Below are 19,060 nucleotides of genomic sequence, written 5' to 3'. Positions count from 1 at the left end.
ATCTTAGCACACAGCCCACAGGAAAGAAAGAGCTGAAATTACTTGTTTGCTTCTTTTATGAAAAATAACAAAGTTCACAGCTGTTGATCTGTCAGTCATTTTCCCTGTTAAATGTCAACATACATCTGAGGTCACTAGAAGTGCAATATCCAAGTAAGATTCAAAATAAAAAATAAAAAGATGTGCATGTTTAACAGACAGTCCTGATTTATTTCCAGCCTCCTTAAAGTAGAGTTTTTCCTCTCCCCCCAGATTTTTGTCCTCTGTTGTTCTCACTATCACTTGTCACTACAAACACAAACCCCGTTTCCTTTTTCACAGAAGCTAAAGAAGCTTGCTTAAAAAGATATAGCTTCTAAAAGCAGTACTTCCAAGATGTGCACAGGCACTGTATTGAGAGTCCATGTATACAAAACAAGGACTAATGTAAATAGCAGTGACAGTGAGACCCTTCTGCTCCTGGCTAGGGCCTGCTTTTCCTACAAAGATAAATAATTCAAAAATTATTTGCCTCTTTATGATTGTTCTGATTGATATTTACTGCAAGAGAATGTTGTACTACTGAGTGCACACTGTTTGTTTAGCAATACAGCTTAGACTGTAAAATAGAAAACGAACAATGAAATAGCCGAGATGCTCATCTTTCAAACAAGCATACTGGAAAGATGTTCTAGCACATTCTGTTCTCTGCAGCCAAATTAATTGGTTTTTTGAAATAACAAAGGTTCCCAGTAATTCCTGTGTAAATTCTTAACTTATTCTAAAAGACATCTAAAATGTGTATCAACTATAAAGGTTTGCACTAAGGTCTCCATTCATGTTCACATGCTGGGAATATAAACAGCTCTGCATACTTTTTTCTTAAACACACTGACAGTAGATTTGTCACTCTGTTCAGTTTGTCTCAAACCAAGAAACCTTGTCCAAGTTTCTCCTGAGCTGAGGTCATTGTGAGGTTTAGGACTTGCCACATAATATGTTCGGGTTTGCACTTTCAATTTACTGTATAGTGATTTTAGTACTTAAATATCAGTCTATCTCAATATAGTTGTATACGTTCCCACTCTAATAATTCAAATCAATCAGCCATATATTGCTTTTTCTATTTCTCCTTAAATGATTACATTTACATGCTACCAGTTCATTAACAGAACTCACAACAGCAAGAGATTAGGGGGAGAAATTGATACAACTAATGAAATAATGAAAATTAAATCATTCCCTCAAAGCACTGCATTTTTAGCAAAGTTTTGTTCTGTGGTGAAACAAAACTACAGCTGTCAAAAATATGGCATCCTAACCCCTTAACAAATTTTAAATATACCATCTGCAGGCAACGCAGTGCAGATAAACAGATGTCGCAGAAGTACAAAGCCCAAAGAAAAGAAAATGGTTTGACAGTTCTAAGGTTAATATGTCTGAAAAAAAGAGAACATATGTTTCTCTGATGAAGAGAAAGAGGGACTGCGAAATGTAACAATTGCTAATGTTTATAAATAGCTCTTGAATGACTAACACGCAGTTAATACCTGCATTCATTATTGTTTTGAGTTTCCTTAAGAACAGTAAGTAGATCAATTAGAGAGGACTACAAGTTCAGCATCTTTCTGTGTACCATTAGTTGTTTAGTTTAACTGGAGAAGGTCCCTACACTATCTTTAATCTGCTTGTGGGGTTTTTCTTCCCCTGTCCAAGAACTCCTCTCATTAAAGTGAACTCTTTTGAAATATGCAACACTGGCTAGCTTAGTCCCACTTACTAATGGTCCTGAATTGATTCTTAATTAGTTGCAGTTTTGGTCAGAATCCCATTAAAATAGCTGAGTGCTCCAACAGGAAAGAAGGAACTGGCTGGTGTTCTGCTGTAAGCTGCTGAGACTGAGGGTGAGCTTGCACCCACGATGGCAGCTATGCAGAATGCAATGAGATTCAAATCACGCTCTGTGTCCTGGTTTGAACACAAACCTTCATATGGTAATTTGTCCTCCATCTATAAAATATGATGAAGAAAGGCATCCAGATGCTGTTAGAAAAATTGCATTCTTCCAATACTCTTCTAGTCTCTTCTTAAGGAAAAGAAAGGATACTAATTCAGAAGAGTATGAAACCTTTTCAATAAATCACTGATTTTTTTCTGTATAATTTTATTTGCTATATATTTTCTAACCTTCTGTTTATATTCTAGAAAGCCTCTGGGAAGCTAAAGATTACATTTTCATGTTTTTCTTCCAAATGACTATTTGCTATGAAGTGAAGCGTATTTTTGTTTATGAAGGGAATCAGTGGTCATTGTACAGCTATTGCTTTATGATTTGAGTTTAATTATAGAAAAGTGGGGTATCAAGAAAACAAGCTCTTCTAAAGCACTATCTGGAGCAAGTGTCCCTGTTGTTAGGGGACAGTGATGTCACGTGAGCAGCTTTTGTATTCAGCAGTAATAATTCACTGCCTGCATGGGAGGATTGATCCCAGCTATGGTATCCCCAAAGGAGCCTCCACTAGGAATGGGCTCACATACTTTGATCTGCAGATTAACATGAGCAGGATCACAAGCCTTTGTCTCTTGTAAACATCGTATGTCCCTAAATTTGTATCCAGCAAAAGGCTGAGTCTTGTGTTTATTTGGGTAATGAATTGCAGTAATTAATGCATGCATTGATTCCTCTACTGACTCTCCCCTAAAGGCCATTTCCATTTTTAATTTATAGAAAATGCATACGATTCCTTTAATCAGAGCACAGTCTGGAATCTAAAATAAACACACAAAAAATATAGTAAATAGAAGTGAGATTACTGAGCAGAATTAAGGTAGGAATTTAGGTAGACAGAAGTTGTATTTAACGTATTAAAAGACAGCTACATAGCAATGAGTTTAAGAATATGCATTTGGAATTTTCAGGGCAGATCCAACCCTATAATCACAGAAGAACAAATCCTACTATTTCACTGAACAGATTTCCACTTACTTCAGGGCTCAATTTGGTCCCTAACATATGAATGTATATTTATGACATATATTTCTATTTCAAGGATGTTTTGATGCTGTCTTTCTTTCAGTCTTTATGGCTTTTGCATTAAAAAAGACCCTACCATTTACTAAATATTCTTGAGGGGGGAAGATTCAAAGGAGCAACGTGTGCTTCCTTTATGAATTGTGAATATTTCTTATTTGCTAAGTGCCAAAACTATACTCAGCATTGTACAAGATACAAAATGCAAACAGCCTTTCCCTCACAGTCTGTCAGCCCAAAAGCAGTTTCTAGCATTCCAAACATTACCCTGATCTTAAACTGGACCATTCACAAACAGCATGGCTTCAGAACAAAGCAAAAAGCAAGTGCAAACAAAATGACACAGTTTAGAAATAAAAAAAAAAAAACCAAACCAAATTATATCAGAAATTTTTTAAATTCCTGCAGTACTTTCACACAATAATGCAATTATATTTTTCCTTACTTCGGAAATGCCTGGCTTGTATCATACAGTTCTTTGTATATATAAAATTTCCATATATGTATTGAAACGTGTAAAATATGCCTGGGGAAGTATGAAAATACAGCATTATAAATACACAGCAAGGCAGATGATGCTGTGCTGAGGAATGCAATTTAATATTTTTCTGAAATATACAGGTAATATAAATTAGAAAATACCCCACAATATGTATGCAGCATAAAGAACACAAAAAGAAAGACTGATTTGGAAGCACACACAAACTAAAGGAATACCTGATTAACCTTTCACTGACTCCTGGGCCACGTGATGCAAAGCTTGCCTTCCTCTTAGAGTGATGGCTTTAGAAGAAGATGTTAAATTTAACCTCTGGCGCAATGATAAATTGACAATAAAAAATTCAATGGCTTGGTAATTACCAATCACTTTGGACATCGGCAACATTTTTCAGTTCTGTCAGTGCTCATTGGCACAAAAGCTTCAGCTGAAATTCTCTCGATCTCCCTCTTTTTAACTTTGTTTTCATGATGCAGATTAAATCTGCCACCCTATTACTGATTCATTTTCCTAATTTTTCATGTCTGCACCATGCCCCAGCTGCACTAGGCTGATAATTGTGGAGCCCAGCCCTGATGATTAACATCAGAAGAATTAATTATGCCTGCCATTAAAATTCCAGGTTGCACATGGTGATCAAGAAAAATTAAGTTTCTCTAGGCCTCTAAATCATTTCACCTTTGAGGAGAATGATAGTGCCTCGACAGCTAAACTGCAGCCTGCGTTCCAGAAAAGGTCTAAACCACACACCCTTTGTGTAATTCACTAAATGCCTTCCTAGTTATTCTCACTGGTTTATTCCACTTGCTAAAAGGATTTACTGCTCTCCAAATAAAGACAACTAAAGTATCTAGCTGATTGCTTGATTCCAATATAAACCACCTTTTTTTCCTCCTTTCTGAGACTCTTTGAGGAGTATCTGTTATATGAATTTCCAGATTAAAGCATCACACAGAGAATGAAAGATCCAGGCACAGAAGTAGTTCCACAGAATTGGTAGATAATTTACTTTTGTCCCAGTTACAAACGGAAGGGAAATTATTATTTGAGTACTAGGTAAAGACAATTATATTTCTCAGAAATAAATTGATAATGAAACAAAAACAGATTTCTAAGATCTTTAGGCTAAGTAGTAATGAGTAAGGAAAAGCCTGTTGACTGACTCGTTTCAAAAATTATTTTTGCATGGGAAACTCAAAACATATTCGGTCTAGCCTAAGGTATGACATTTACTAGAGCCATAAAGAGTAAGATGATATGCATTTATCATGTTCTTTTTCTATACTATGTTTCATTTTTAAATTACCATAATCATGTATATTACTGGCTTAGCTTTAGAAGACTATGATGAGGAGTCATATTTTGATGAACGGATGTAAATATCTTATGTTAAATGGTAAATGTCACTCACTACTCTACAAAGAGTATGCATAAACTATGCATTGTGTCTGCTTCCCTTGTTATATTTAGGCAGTGCCACCACAGCAAAACTATTTAGATGTGGATATTCTTGTTAGCTTTTATAGGTAACAGATTTCTAGAATAAACTTAGCAGAATCAGACCAAAGAGCAGCACCAGAGCAATTATCTTCCTCTATAAAATATGTTATAAAATAGGAGGACTCAGTGCATTTAGAGATTAACTTCTACGGGAAGTCATGCGCATGGCGAAATAAGAGAAAGACCCTTGAATTTAAAACTTAAATCCTTGAGTTTAACGTGAACATCACTGCTATAGCTCAAGGATATTGTATTCTATATAAAATAGGCCATTTAGAACTTGTGAGGACTTTATTGCACTGTCTCACGAATGACAACTAGCATAGTATTCGTGATTAAATGAACATTTATTGTATTTGTAACAGTATTCCAGGAATGCCATAAAATGAAGCATGAAGTCATCCATTTAAACATTTTTAAAACATGTCTTAACTGAAAGCGTTGAAAGTATCTCCTTACAAGACTTTTGGCTAAATCCAAAACCTTTTTCTCTCTCCCCCAGGACACAAGGGATAACTCAAAGGTACCAAGATTTTTGGCAAATCACAGATGCCTCCACAGAGAGTCAAGAAAACAGTCAAAAGCCTATGAAATAAGGTGAGAGAAGTCTGAATATACACACTGGTCTTGTGCATTTCTAACATCCATGAAGAGAGCGCGAATGAAGTCCTAAAAGGGGAAGAAGACATGGTAAGCAACACAGTGAAATGGAATTAAAACACTGGTGTAAGATTGTCAAACATTTTCTGAATTAGACCAGCATTCAAAACCATAAATCCCATTTTTAGCAAGCATGGCTATCAGTCAATATATTTAGGTGATAAAAGGTTAATCACAGATCTAATTTTAAGACTTCAAAAAACCCAAATCTAACAGTAACAGGATGAAAATTAACTGTACTGATTTTTGATACACTTAAAACTTACTGCAAATGGATTTACTATGTAAATACATAAATGCTGTATCAGAATCACAATCAGCACAGTATGAGCTTTGGGAGAAGATTATCTTCACTGACTCCAGTCTTGAGAATGCCAAAAAATAATTTATCTTGAAAGTAGTTTGAAAGGTTATTCTGGGATTAAGCTTTAGGCCAGGGAAGACAGGGATTAATATGTTCCATTTCCCCTAAAATAACCAGCAGCCTTTGTCCAGTTTATTCTTACTAGTTCACAGATGACTCTTGCTCCTACATATGTGGACATAGCACTTTATCTACCAGTCCACTGAAATACAACAGATGTTAAAGGGTACAAGAGTACAACAGCACTAGCATCATCTCAAGTCACAGAGTTAATACCCAGTCCAAATCCAGGCTTCCTCATTTATGGGAACTTGAATATGATATTTGACTAATTACTGTAGTGAACAGACAGAAAACTTCAATCAGGGTCTTACATAAACTATTTTGGTTGTAAGAGATTTCAGTTCTGAATCTCTAAATTTTGGCTAATGCTAATTTCTACTCAAAACTGGACACATTAGCACAGGGAGAAGAAAAATACTGTTGAAGGGAAGGGAAGGGAAGGGAAGGGAAGGGAAGGGAAGGGAAGGGAAGGGAAGGGAAGGGAAGGGAAGGGAAGGGAAGGGAAGGGAAGGGAAGGGAAGGGAAGGGAAGGGAAGGATAGCAGAAAATCTGCTTGCAGAAATAATTTTATATAAGTACAGAAACATTTATGTTGTCATCTGAAATCAGAGAAAATTCTGTCAGAGCATTGTCAGGATGTGAATTCTTTCAGCCTACTGGAGAGCAGCTACAAGAAGTGACACTGCTTCTTGTTAAAAGTGAGATTCACAACTTGGCTTGCAAAACCCCTGTAACACTTCGATGGTTAGAATGATCAGCTCTAAATAACAGAAATAAGCCACACCCCATTTCCAGATAACTTTAGGCAAATTTAAATTGAGATTTAGTTACCAAAGGTCAGTAGCTCTGTATGAAATGTATTCGATGAAGAGGTCTCTGCCATTTTAAGAGATACAATTCCAGTTTTTAACTGCTCAGTTTTTTTTTTTTCCTAAAAAAAATTATCCCATCCCTCCTAGGTAAACACCATCTACCATCAAAAAAAACCATTTTGCATTGTCATTGATGGTCATCATCTGCCATCCTTTATCCTGATTTACTTTGCCTGTTCATTCCAATTGTATGATTGGTGAAATAAGTTACTACTGGACATCAGTAGAATTTGGCCTTTAAGCTTTTGTTGGTAATTCCTGGCATCACAGATGATTGAAAGCCTCTGCATCTGCCATCCAAATTTTTGCTAATGTGGTTTTCTACAATATCACATTACAAACTTGTATTAGATATACAGTGTGGTCACCTTTGGCATGAAAATAATTCCAACAGCTATCATGTGTACAACATCTGCGTGAAGGACAATGAGATCTTCAGCCTAATCTCTTGTGCACTTGCTTTTTGTGATCTTTTTGGCATTACTACTATTCATTGGTTTGAGTATCCACTTGAATATTGTCTATTAAGAGATTTTAATTTTACTTATTATATATTTGCATTAATGTGACCATGAACTTGAACCCACTGTGGCAGGTGCTGTAAAATACAGGAGGTCTTTACTTAGCAAGTTCACTTTCCAAGACGAGATGACTGACAATGACAGACCAACAGAGGAATACAAGTAAGCAATGAGACTGAATTTGTCAGCATGTTATTATAAAGTTCTTGTAGCCATCACAAAAAAAAAAAGTTTTGAGGGGAATAATGTAAAAGCATTCCTTTCAAGTAGAATGAGAATCATGTCTGTCATTTTTTGTTACGCACACATTGATACAGCAAGAGGTGCTTTTTGTGGTGATATTTCTTCTGTGATATACTCCTCCCTTCCATGTTATTTAGGTATTTCTTCATCTCCCAAATCTATATCTATTTTTCCCATGCTGTCAATGTGAGACTCATGTCATCTCCTAGTCTTCAAAAACAGTGCTAACAACACACGAAGGTGTGAGAACACATACAGCACAGCAAATAGTTAATTTTGAGTTGCCGCCTGGTGCATGAATTCCTGAATATAAGCCAAAGAGTTCCAGAGGAAAGCACACCTCCTGATCATCAGCTTTGCCCCACAGCTTCACCTGTCAAACAGACTGGAAGCAAACTGGTAATGCTAGACACTTCTGCATCAGTCATATATCCCAAGGCAGTTGATGTCCCTCTATCCCCACATAAAAATCAGGTGTACCTCTCGTGCACTAAACTGAAGTAGATTGGCAGGTCTTATTTCAGCATTTTTCCTTTCAATTTGCCATACTTTCAGAGCTGTATCAACTCGCTAAAGATCACAGACAACATTCCAGTGTCATGTGAGAATCATGGAGGGAAAAAAAGAGAAATAATACACTTTGAAGTGTAACAGGCTTACAATTATATAGAGATGTTGCACTGATGCAGCTAGACGTATCTGTCTTCTATATGAAATAAAAATTGCTTCATAAATACAGGTGAAGGAGAGGAAAGTCCTTTTTCCTTAATTGTTGTTGAATGAGATATCAGCTCAAGAACCCTAGTCTTGCTCACACGAGTAACCACTGACTCCAAGAAAACTTGTGTTTCTAAGGACAAGTTGTATGAGCAAGATTTGTAGAATCAGCCTCCAAATTTGCAGAGTAACACAGTAAAAGCAATTACTAGTGAGGAATGTGAGAATCCAGGGAGTATTATACAGCTTAAAGTCATAAGTGATAAAATGTTCCTGTACTGTAGCACCGTTTTCTGTGTTGCTGGGCTGGGACACTGCAACAGACTGTTTTGGTTCCTTCTCTCTGTACCCACTACTGGCAAAGGAACCACTGGCAAGCCCTCATGCTGTGATCTGCATGTTGCTTTGTCACAGGCTGTAACATCTCTGCCTCTAAGCTGATATAAATGGTACTATGTCTGCTGTCTTCGCCACATGCCATTTCTTTCTGAGCAGCCATGCACTGGACTACTGCTCTGTAACGTACATATAAGCAAAGACACAGCCAAATGCAGTGTATGCAGTTGTGTTTACTCTACTTAACACTACTGCATATCGTCTCTTTTTCTAATGAATTAATAGTCATGACTTTTGAATAACACTTAATTGTTATTAAAGTTAGCAATATTGGTATGGAGACCCATTTACTATTAGAAAGTTAAAAAGAACAACTAATCTTTTATGCACACAAATTCTGGACTTATTTACCCTACTGATTTCAATGAAGTGTACCAGTTCAAATAATTCCAGACTTGTTTCCAGTTAACTCTTAAACAAAGAAAATAGGATGATTTATGCATACATCTTCAGTTCTATGCTAATTAGATCTGGGCTCAATCTCCCTTGCTCTCCGTCACTGTAATTTGACTTGCACCGTATCTGCCTAAAATATAATACAATGCATTCAGCATATATTTATCTATATGTAAATCCAGAAGCATGTATACACTCAAACACATATCAACAAAGTTTTGCCACATGTTTATGGGGCATTTCCTATTACAAACTCCCTGAGGATGCTCAGGTTTCAGGTCCTTTCCCAATTACGCTGCAGCAAGCCAGGGAGCTTGCCTGTCTAATGTAAGTCACTAGAAGACACTTCTTCCACACCAGTCTTGTGGTGTGGAAACTGGCCCATGCAGTTTATGGTGCAGCAGCCTGGTCACTGGAGTACCATGGTCCTGGAGTACCACGGTGTCCTGGTCCTGGAGTACCATGGATTGATTGGTCACTGCAAGAATGTTCTAGCTCTATGGCTCTCATCCTACGTGTTCCAGCTGTTAAACTGTCAGATATATGTAGGCTTTCATATTACACATCTCTTCCCAACTCTGTGTTCATAGAAGAGGATCTAAATTTGGAACATACATTTTTCTTTCATCACTCAAATCCATATTTAGAACCAATTCAAATTCAACCCTTTCTCAAGGATTTCTCTATCCTGAAACAAAACGCAGTTTAAGTCTTCCTGCTGATAGGTCATTGTCTGTTTCCACCATCTTTCACCTGGCACATCCAGGAGAACTCCTAACTGACTCAGATGTTAACCAGAGCTAGCTAATACCACTCCAATGTTTGCTAAAGTCCAAGCAGACTGTTAATTCTTTGGAAGGCAGATGCCCATTTCTGCAAGGCAGGGAAACGTTCACATCCCAGAATAAAGGTTTTACCACACAGAGTTAATCTTATGTTCCAGATACACATATAACTTGCTAATCACATTTTGTACAATCACATTCAGGTTCATGAAATTGCATATAATTGGTGAGAGGCTGAGTCCTGATGCTCTAGGTTTAAGAGCTATAAATTATATTTAAGAATATGATTTTTCTTCAAGTAATAAGTTTTACTAATTTACTGTCACCACCTGCATAGGGGGCTCACTCAAAATATAAAAAGTAAAATGGTGTTTATTCAGGTCAGCCCATTTTGCCAGCAAGATCTGGGGGGATGATTCACACAAATAAAGATTTGGCAAAATATCCCCATGACAGTTTCAGTTTCAGATCTCCAGGGAAGACTTTTGAAATAGCAAAATACAGTGAATTGAATTTTTTTTAGCAATACTCAGAATAAGGATAACAGAATTGGAAAAAAATTCACAATCATTTTTACAGAACTGTACTTACAATATTACATTTTGCTATTAATGATATTGCTTAGGCAAAAAAAAAACCCAAAGCGCACATGAGAAGTAGTGATTAATAACGTTCTAGTTGGTTACACTTTCATTTGATGAGGGCCTGCTAGCTTGGTCAATATTTCATCCCTGGTGATTTCCCTTTTCACATGCTACTAATCCATGCTCCAGGTTTGGAGAACAGGCCACTAGTTTTAAACAGTCTCTAATTCCTTCCATTTTACAGTGTCAGCTATATTTCATTTTAAAATATCTTAATATTGAAAAATTAGTAACCATCCTCCATATGCTGTAAAATAACAAAACTAGCAAACTGATGGCAATTTAATATTTTCTGCTTTAAAACAGTAATTTACAAAAATCTGACATTCACTGTCAATGCATTTTTCTGCTGTGAAGAAACCTGCATGAATTCTGTACTAATATACCCTTATATGACCTTCCAGAAAATACAATGACAATACCTTTTTCCTAAATAATACTTTTTCATATTCTTTGCAGTGACAGTAATTGTTAAAAACATCATTTGGAGTGAAAACAAATCTAGAAACTTACAAAGTATCCTCACATTTTCTGCAGTGACTAGGGTCAATTCCTCAAGGGATTGATGGGGAAAAAACCACCTTTCTCATGGCAGTTTTCCCTCCTTATCCTATACTCAACATAACCAGTAGCAGTCAAAGGTCAGGGGACAAATGAGAGCTACTCAGCTAAGTGAGGCTCTGCAAGAGACAAAGATAAATTGATATGGATGTGGGAAACTGGAATGAATGAAGAATTAAAAAGATATTCCCACTGGTCTGGCACCTGTAACAGAAGACAGAAGACCACATACCCTACTACCTACGTCAAAACTGTTTACAACATTTCAGCTAAGACTGGCTGGGAAAAATAGTGTGACATCTCTTCAAAAATCACAGAGTCAAGCATTTAGGTGTTTACACAGGTTTTACTCAGACACATAAATTCCAGAGTGTAGGATATATTGAAAGATAGGTCATATACTTGAAATATCACTCTCACATCAGGTTCTCTGTTGAAGAACTGGATCTTTATACGCAGACATGCTTTAGCAACCTTTCTGCAAGCAAACTCAACTGAGGACCAAAGTCAGAAATCTCATATAGTCAATCTTTTGATGAAATTCACAGCACTTCATGATTTTAATAAGGTCAAAAATGCCACAACTTCTTTGAAACTCAAAAAAGTTTGCCTGAGAGACAAAACCTTGTGGATTCAACAGTGTTCATGTTTTGATTCTGCTTTGATTTAATTCAAATAGCTTTGATCTTCACCAGCTGATATCTTACTGGAGCAAATCTTCATACTCCTTTTTAAGAATTGCCTCTTTCTGTGAGGGGATTTGGCTTCAGTAATATGGGGAAGACTCCAAATGATAAATAACCTGAATATTGAACAAATGGCAACATTTCATTCATGCAGAGCAGGAAAATTTAGGCCCCATGGGTTATGTTACTGGGAACTCCTTAAATCAAAATGTGAAAACTCAATATTGAGGTACATAAACTATAAGCTTTATTGATCATGTCTCTTGTGACTGGGCATTCCTACCATGCTACAGACATAATTCTGCATGGGGCTGATTTCCTTCAACTCTGACTTAAGGGTGCTCAGCATCTAAAAAAAATCATAAAATCCTGTTTCTGCACACATGTACCTCAGAATAGAATGTGGAGGAATTCTCAAGGGTATTCTTTTTCTTCAGCTTTTCTGAAATCCTGGTCAGGCATCTAAGAATCCTGAAGGAAATTAATGGATGTGCTTTCCAGTGGAGGAGGTTGCCTATTTGGCATAAACTGCAGTAACAGTATGAAATGCCTTCTGATAAGAGGCCAATGTCATTTTGTTTTCTGATCTACTGCAACGCTAGTAATCCATTCTTACATATTTGCATAACTTTGCTTTATATCAATTTGAGTGACTATTTACCTGTCATGTATGGTGTGATACTGAGTAGATGCAGAAAAGGACAGCCAGCGGAGGGTGAAGGAAGATGCCAAGGTTATAAACCAGTGCTCATATTTACAATCGAGCTTTATTTTCATGAGAAGCTTCTCCAGCACAGACATAGGTGCAAGTGGAGAACATCAGAGCTCTCTATCAGGCAACACCCTCCCTGGCCCATTCCTGTAAATTCTCCTCAGTGGCATGTTTTATTGCCCCGGAGACACCACATGATGGCTATTTATTTAATTGCTTGGAAAGCCCAGCCAAAGAAGGGTGTCTCAAGTTTGGCATGTTAGTTTCCTGCTTGCAGATTTACAATTTAGCACCATTCGGGTTTTCAGAGTCTCCTTGTTAAAAGTGCGAGGGGCCCATTTCACCAGATGAAGTACAACTGCTTTGTCTGCCTCCAAACAGCCAAAATCCCCCAAAAGGCACAGAGCAGAAGTGCAGTCTGAAAACTGGTGTGTGCCGCCCCTCCAACCACTGATTAATATTCGACATATTCTCCAAGCAGAGCTCTATATCAAGTTCAGTGTTTTCTCTGTCCTGTCCTTTCCTTCCCTCCTCCCGCCTAATTTTGTAGACAGACAGCCATAATACGCAATAGAAGCATAACTCTTTAAACTGAAAATGTCATCACTTAAGAATACAAGAGAGTGGTATGTGTCATGTATGTCTGCAAAATGCAGTTGCTGTCTGTTACAGTCTGTAGCAACTTTTAAATCTGTCATCACGGCATGAATTTCATATTAAGCTCCTTCCCAGTGCTTTAGCCAGGAAGTAAAGGGGGGAACATACTGTATCATTTATGGGCATGCTGGTGCTGGGTCAACCATGACATCACTCTCCACTCCGCTGAGCTGTAATGAGGTGAAAAGGCAGCTTTAGAACAACATAGCACTTTATTTATTAGGAAAATTTAAGTGTGCGTGTATTTCAATTTATGATAAAACTGAAAACAAAGGTTATGGACTATAGCTCTCCTACAGCACAAAGTAAGGGGGGGAGGGAAGGCATTTTGTAGATGGTGAAAGATTTAATGCACATAAAGCACGGAAGATTGAAAGTTCTGGGCAGGCTAAAATCCTGTACTGACAGCCCAACCAATTAGAGATGGTACACAGTGCATTTTGCTGCAGTCCAATTGTACTATATACTTTGATCAGAGGGTGTCACTGGAGCAAGAGTCTAGTGGAGGCTAGCTAAAATCTTCAAATTTGAAAGGATATAGGCATATAAATTGAGCACAGAAGAAAAAAATTTGGTGAGAGTTGGAGGCTATAAGAGTCCTTGATTGCAGAAGGTTCCCTAGAAACCTGCAATGCTTTTTTAATAACATTGAAAAGCTGGGCACTTCATAGCATCTCTCCAAATTAATGCTTAAATATAAGATGGACGTTTGTACTTTACAGTAAGGAATTTTTTTTGCTCACAGCTGGAGATGGGACAAGAGTGGCACAAAAAAAGTAGAAAGCCACGATGCAGAACAGGTCTGATCAGACTTGCAATCAACTGCTCTTGTTCCTTTTTTCTCAACTACTTCTTCTAGTGTTCTGTTTTATTTTTAAGGTTGGCATAATTATTTTTCATGTTTAAGTGAAACAGTAAGGAACATATTATTTTTACTGCAGGCATGGTACCAGCGGTTGGCTTTTTCTGGAAAGCACTGCAAAAGCATCACTGCTGCTTACTTCCCTATTTTGAATCTTGCCTTGCTTCTAAAAAGGGCATCCCACTGCTAGCTGATCACTAGCCTGGTAATCTTGTCTTCCTTGGCACGCACAGGAAACCCCACACCCACAGTGTTCAAAAAATACTTTCAAAACACTAGATGCAAGCTGGAGTTTTCTGTCTGTAAGATCTGAACACAGTAAGGACCAGGTCTATGACATCAATTTCTAGGCAATACTGTCATAGAAATAATTATTTACATAAATACACTGATACATATAATTAAATAGAGAATTACATCTACGTTTAACTAAGAAATGCAAAGTTTGATATTGAGATTTTTTCCCTATTACAAGATGTTACTTTAACAGCTCTGGACCCAAGAAACAGATAGCCTGAAATTGGTCTGTAGCCAGAATATCTAAGGTTCTAACCTTCCTAAATCTCACAAACCTCTAATACCTAGCAAATGTCTGAACAGTATTTGGCAGAAAATACTCCATGAAAAACCCATCTGGAAGGGTCAGTGTCAGCCCCTGAAAAGGGGGTATTCTTTTTTCAAAGTAGTGGTAAGCCGATGTCTCAGCATGGTGCTAACACACAATGTACTGCTGGAGTTGTAATTTTTCAGATGAAACTTAAAACTACATTCCTCAGTGTTCACAGAGGTTTAAGAAGCCATTATATGTTTCTCAAAGCAATAGTATTATTACTGGCCAAACTCTCACAAGGGGGAATTAATTCTGCATAGTACATTTATCCCAAGAAGGGAAAATTGTTTCTTTTTGTTTGTTTGTTTGTTGTTGGGTTTTTTTTTTTTATTTCATACATGTATCAGGCAAATGTCTTGGACATTTTTAAGATCATGTTTCAAAAGCTAATATCAACCTTCCAGAAAAAAAGGGAGAAAGTAGGCAGAACAGATAATTTTGTATATGGTCTTATTTCTGCCAAAAATATCCACTAGACAGCACCAAATATTTCATAAGTTGCAAGGGCTACATTTCCAATTATGCTCTGCAATGTATATGTAAAAGAAAGAGCTGAGTAAATGGGGCAACTCATGCAGTAGGCAACTCCTCAATCCAAATGCAAGCAAAAGCTAGACATCTTTCACTCTTTCTTTGTTCTTTTCTTCATTTTTTGGGAAAGGTTAACCTCCTATATTGTCTTTTTCCGTTTTCTCCCCATTCTAATCAGGTTCAATCTATCTACGGATTTCCTTGCTTAGGAAGAAAGGTCTAAAGAAATGGCATGAATATAAAGTCTCTTAGTCCACCACTGATTCTTAAAATATTTTTGTCTGCCTTCTCAGTGCACATTTGAAAAACAGTTCTAGAAAGCTATCCGAGAAACCTATTAGTGAAAATATTTTTATTTAAATTTTATTTGTAAAACATTCTCTCTACTTCCCCTCACATGTGTTACTTGTTTCAAATACAGCATGAACCGACAGTAAACATTGTTTTCCATCTCTAGCTGTGATGGAAATCACTTGGAAGACAAAAGATGATGGAGAGCATCAAACCCGAGATTATACAGCATGAACCAAATTCATTCTTCATATGTTTCCTCAAATGCTGACCTAAATTGAATTACACTGTGAGTGAGTCTGGCTCTCTATCTGCATTTCTTATTAAATTGCTCCCTGTTAGCATCTGCCTTTTCATTATACCTTGTGGCCTTTTCTTTCCCATTAATAACCTCACCATATGCCCCAAGTTCAGTACTTCCTCCACTGAATTTGTTTTGTCATCTACAGATTCTTTAAACTGTTTCCTTTTTTAGTACGTGAAACATCTTAGTAGAAGACAAGAAGCACAGTGTCTAAATTATCCACTACTTGCATGACGCTCTTTTCAACAGGTAGCCCTCTGTACCTTTCTATATTTAGTAGTCCTGTTTCAGACATCCCCAGTCACACTGAATAGCATGGTACTCCCTATGAATCTACAGTCTTCAAAAAGGAAGAGAGAAAAAAGCAGAAAACATCATTATGTCACTGTATGAATCCAGAATAGGCTACTCTTGAGTACTGAATACAGCTTTGGTTTCTCTAGCTCAAAAAGTTGTAGCAGAATTTGAAAATAGAAAGAAAAGGGCAGCAAAGACAATTGGGACTTGGAGTGACTTCTACACAGAAATGATTAAATAGAGCAGGACTCTAGCTTAAAGCCCTACCTCTGAGAAGACATGATCCTGACTATAAAAATCAGAAGTTGCATGAAGAAGCTGAAAGGTCTTTTCTAATACAAGAATTAGACAGTATCAAATGAAAATAGTTCAATCAATGCACAGTTATACTAACAAAATTAGATGCAGGATGCTGGGAACGCTGAAGATTCAACGTGAATTTTAAAAGATGTTAGATATTTTCATGAAAGAAAAATCCATCCAGGACTATTAAACACAAAGATATCGCCTTTGCTTCATGAAATCCTAGAGCCATCCATCAATGAAGACTAGAAGAACAGAGAGGGGATTATCACTATATGTTTGACCTAATCTCATGCCCTTCCGTAGGCAGCTATTAGCGGCCACTGTTGGAGGAAGAAATCTGGGCTAGCTAGGCTGATAGAAGGACTCCAGTAACGCTAGCAGCAAAATTTTAAAATCTCATCATCTGACACAGCTTACTGCCTGTGCAACGAGAGTTAGTAAGAAAGAATGTGTACTCCTGCCCCAGCTGCTCCAGTTCACGGTTTCAGTTAAAACACTAAACGGAGCTCTGGAACACAATACAGATCTTGGCCAACTTTCTCCTGTGACAGCAGTGACATTCAGCTAGTGAGGAAGCAGAGACGGCTACTCAGCAGTGCCTTACACTGATGTAGTAAGATTCACAAACGCTCTTCTGATAATGTCTGTATCATCTGCATGCTATACTGCATAGCAGTTTGGCTCTAAAGTATGAATGTTTGTCTCGCTTTCAGCCTGCTCGCTAGCTGACACTACAGACCTTCTATAAATACTTCACATATATTTTTCTGTGTTCACAAATCAGAGGGTCCTTTTCCACTTTAATTCTCTAGTATTTCTCACAGTGCCTTATAACCTGTACAGAAAAAGCTGAACAGGAAGAAACAGACAATGAAACACAATGCAGGAAGATGCCAAATCAGTCAGAAACCCCCACCCTATCCACACACAATCAGCGCCAGCTGTAGTCCAATTAAACTTAATCTAGTCACATGCTCATGTGTTCCTCAGAAATTAGAGGAAATCAATTCAAATGCTAATGAGAAAACCCATAATTTATTATCTGCTGAGGAATGCATGTTACATTAATTTTAACTGTAAACAATTATTTTTATTGCAAGATTAATTACACCATCTTACACAACTTCCTTTTTTCATATTTTTTGAAGGAATTAGTTTTCTGCTACTGTTTTGTTGATCTGTCACAGTATTTTAAGCCTGGAAAAGTATAATTAATTTAGGAATACTACAAATGTGGTTTTCTATTCTTCTGTCAAAGGAAAGTGGGACAAATGCCTGGGGCAAAACACAGAAAGATCCGGCTGAAGATCTTGGCCTAAACAAAAGTACAAGAGCTGGAAAACAGTGCATTCTTATTGGGAGTCTGGGGCTAAAAACATAAAGGTGAGAAAAGAGAGAAAGTCCAGGTAAAAGTAAAAGTAAATTTTCATGGGTATTAGCCAAAAAAAGAATGAAAAATAGAATTCTGAGTTAACCCAAAATGTCATTCAGCTAGCCGCAGTAGTTTGCTTTATTTTTAGTTGATCCCTTTTATGTGATGCTTTCTTTTCCTCTGTACATCAATTTTTTTTTAAATCAACTTCATTACACGGTCAGGAAGTTGCAAAATATTTTATCAATAAAACACAAGGAAGCAGTGGAAAAGGAGAAGCATTTCAGGAAAGCCTATCTTGTTTGCTGACCAGAAGTCTTACTGTTTTTCTATGAAGTATGTGTACAGAATGAAACATCTGCATTATAGCTGAAGTTTATTGCAGCGATACAGAGGCAGAGAACAACAAAAATAATCCAGTGTTTATTTTTTCAGTTCCTATTTTTGTTTGAAAAGCCTATTCTAATCTTAGAAAATGTCAGTGATAAAATGCCTTATCCTAAGCAGCCCATTATTCTTTTTGTGTCTTTGATTTTTAACACCAATAAGAATTCAGACACCCTTACCAAAACAAAAATCAAAACCAGAAATGCATTTAAAGAGTTAATTTAATGGCTGGACAAGCAAGCAAGACCATCCAATGTAGTAGTTTAATTTCACATTAATTGCTAGGATTTTCCTCAATAACTAAAAACTAAATCAAAACTCATTTTCCTCAAAAACTAAATCTGGGCCTCAGGTTTTTGAGATGACTGTGGGGCTCAGGTTTTGGGGCTACAACTAAATAGGAGATTTTTCTTGACAAGTATTTTAGAGCTACCATTGGTCACATTACTTTACGGGAAACATGACAAATGTAGATCTTTTCCTCCTTGCAAATCCTTTGCAAAATTGATTTGCATTTTCACTAATTTATTAAGTACTCATAATGTATTCAAAGAAAACTTTAAACATATCTGTCTGTGTATCATTTAAAAAAATTTTTACTCTACTTTTTATGCTTGTCATATGTCTAGTAAATGCAATCACGTTTCTGTTTATAATAAATGGTTAGCACATTTTTTAGCTGAGAATAAAAAGTGTAACTTTGCAAATAAGAAAATGCAAAGAGTAACAGATAACACTGTTCTGCACAACTAGCCTTGTTCACATGCGTATAGCGAGGAAGATAAGATCATATTCAACCTACAAATTGTAGTGC

At 36.9% G+C, this 19,060-nt stretch overlaps 1 long non-coding RNA gene across 1 annotated transcript in view; it reads right to left on the bottom strand.

Moving 5' to 3' along the window:
* LOC142414318 (uncharacterized) overlaps nucleotides 1-19,060 on the bottom strand; it is a 185,106-nt gene that overhangs the window by 156,442 nt on the left and 9,604 nt on the right. The gene's annotated exons all lie outside the window — the stretch shown is intronic.

The sequence above is a fragment of the Mycteria americana genome, chromosome 9, assembly GCF_035582795.1.
Source record: "Mycteria americana isolate JAX WOST 10 ecotype Jacksonville Zoo and Gardens chromosome 9, USCA_MyAme_1.0, whole genome shotgun sequence".
NCBI classification, from domain to species: Eukaryota; Metazoa; Chordata; class Aves; order Ciconiiformes; family Ciconiidae; genus Mycteria; species Mycteria americana.
This window is presented reverse-complemented; position numbering and strand designations above follow the sequence as displayed.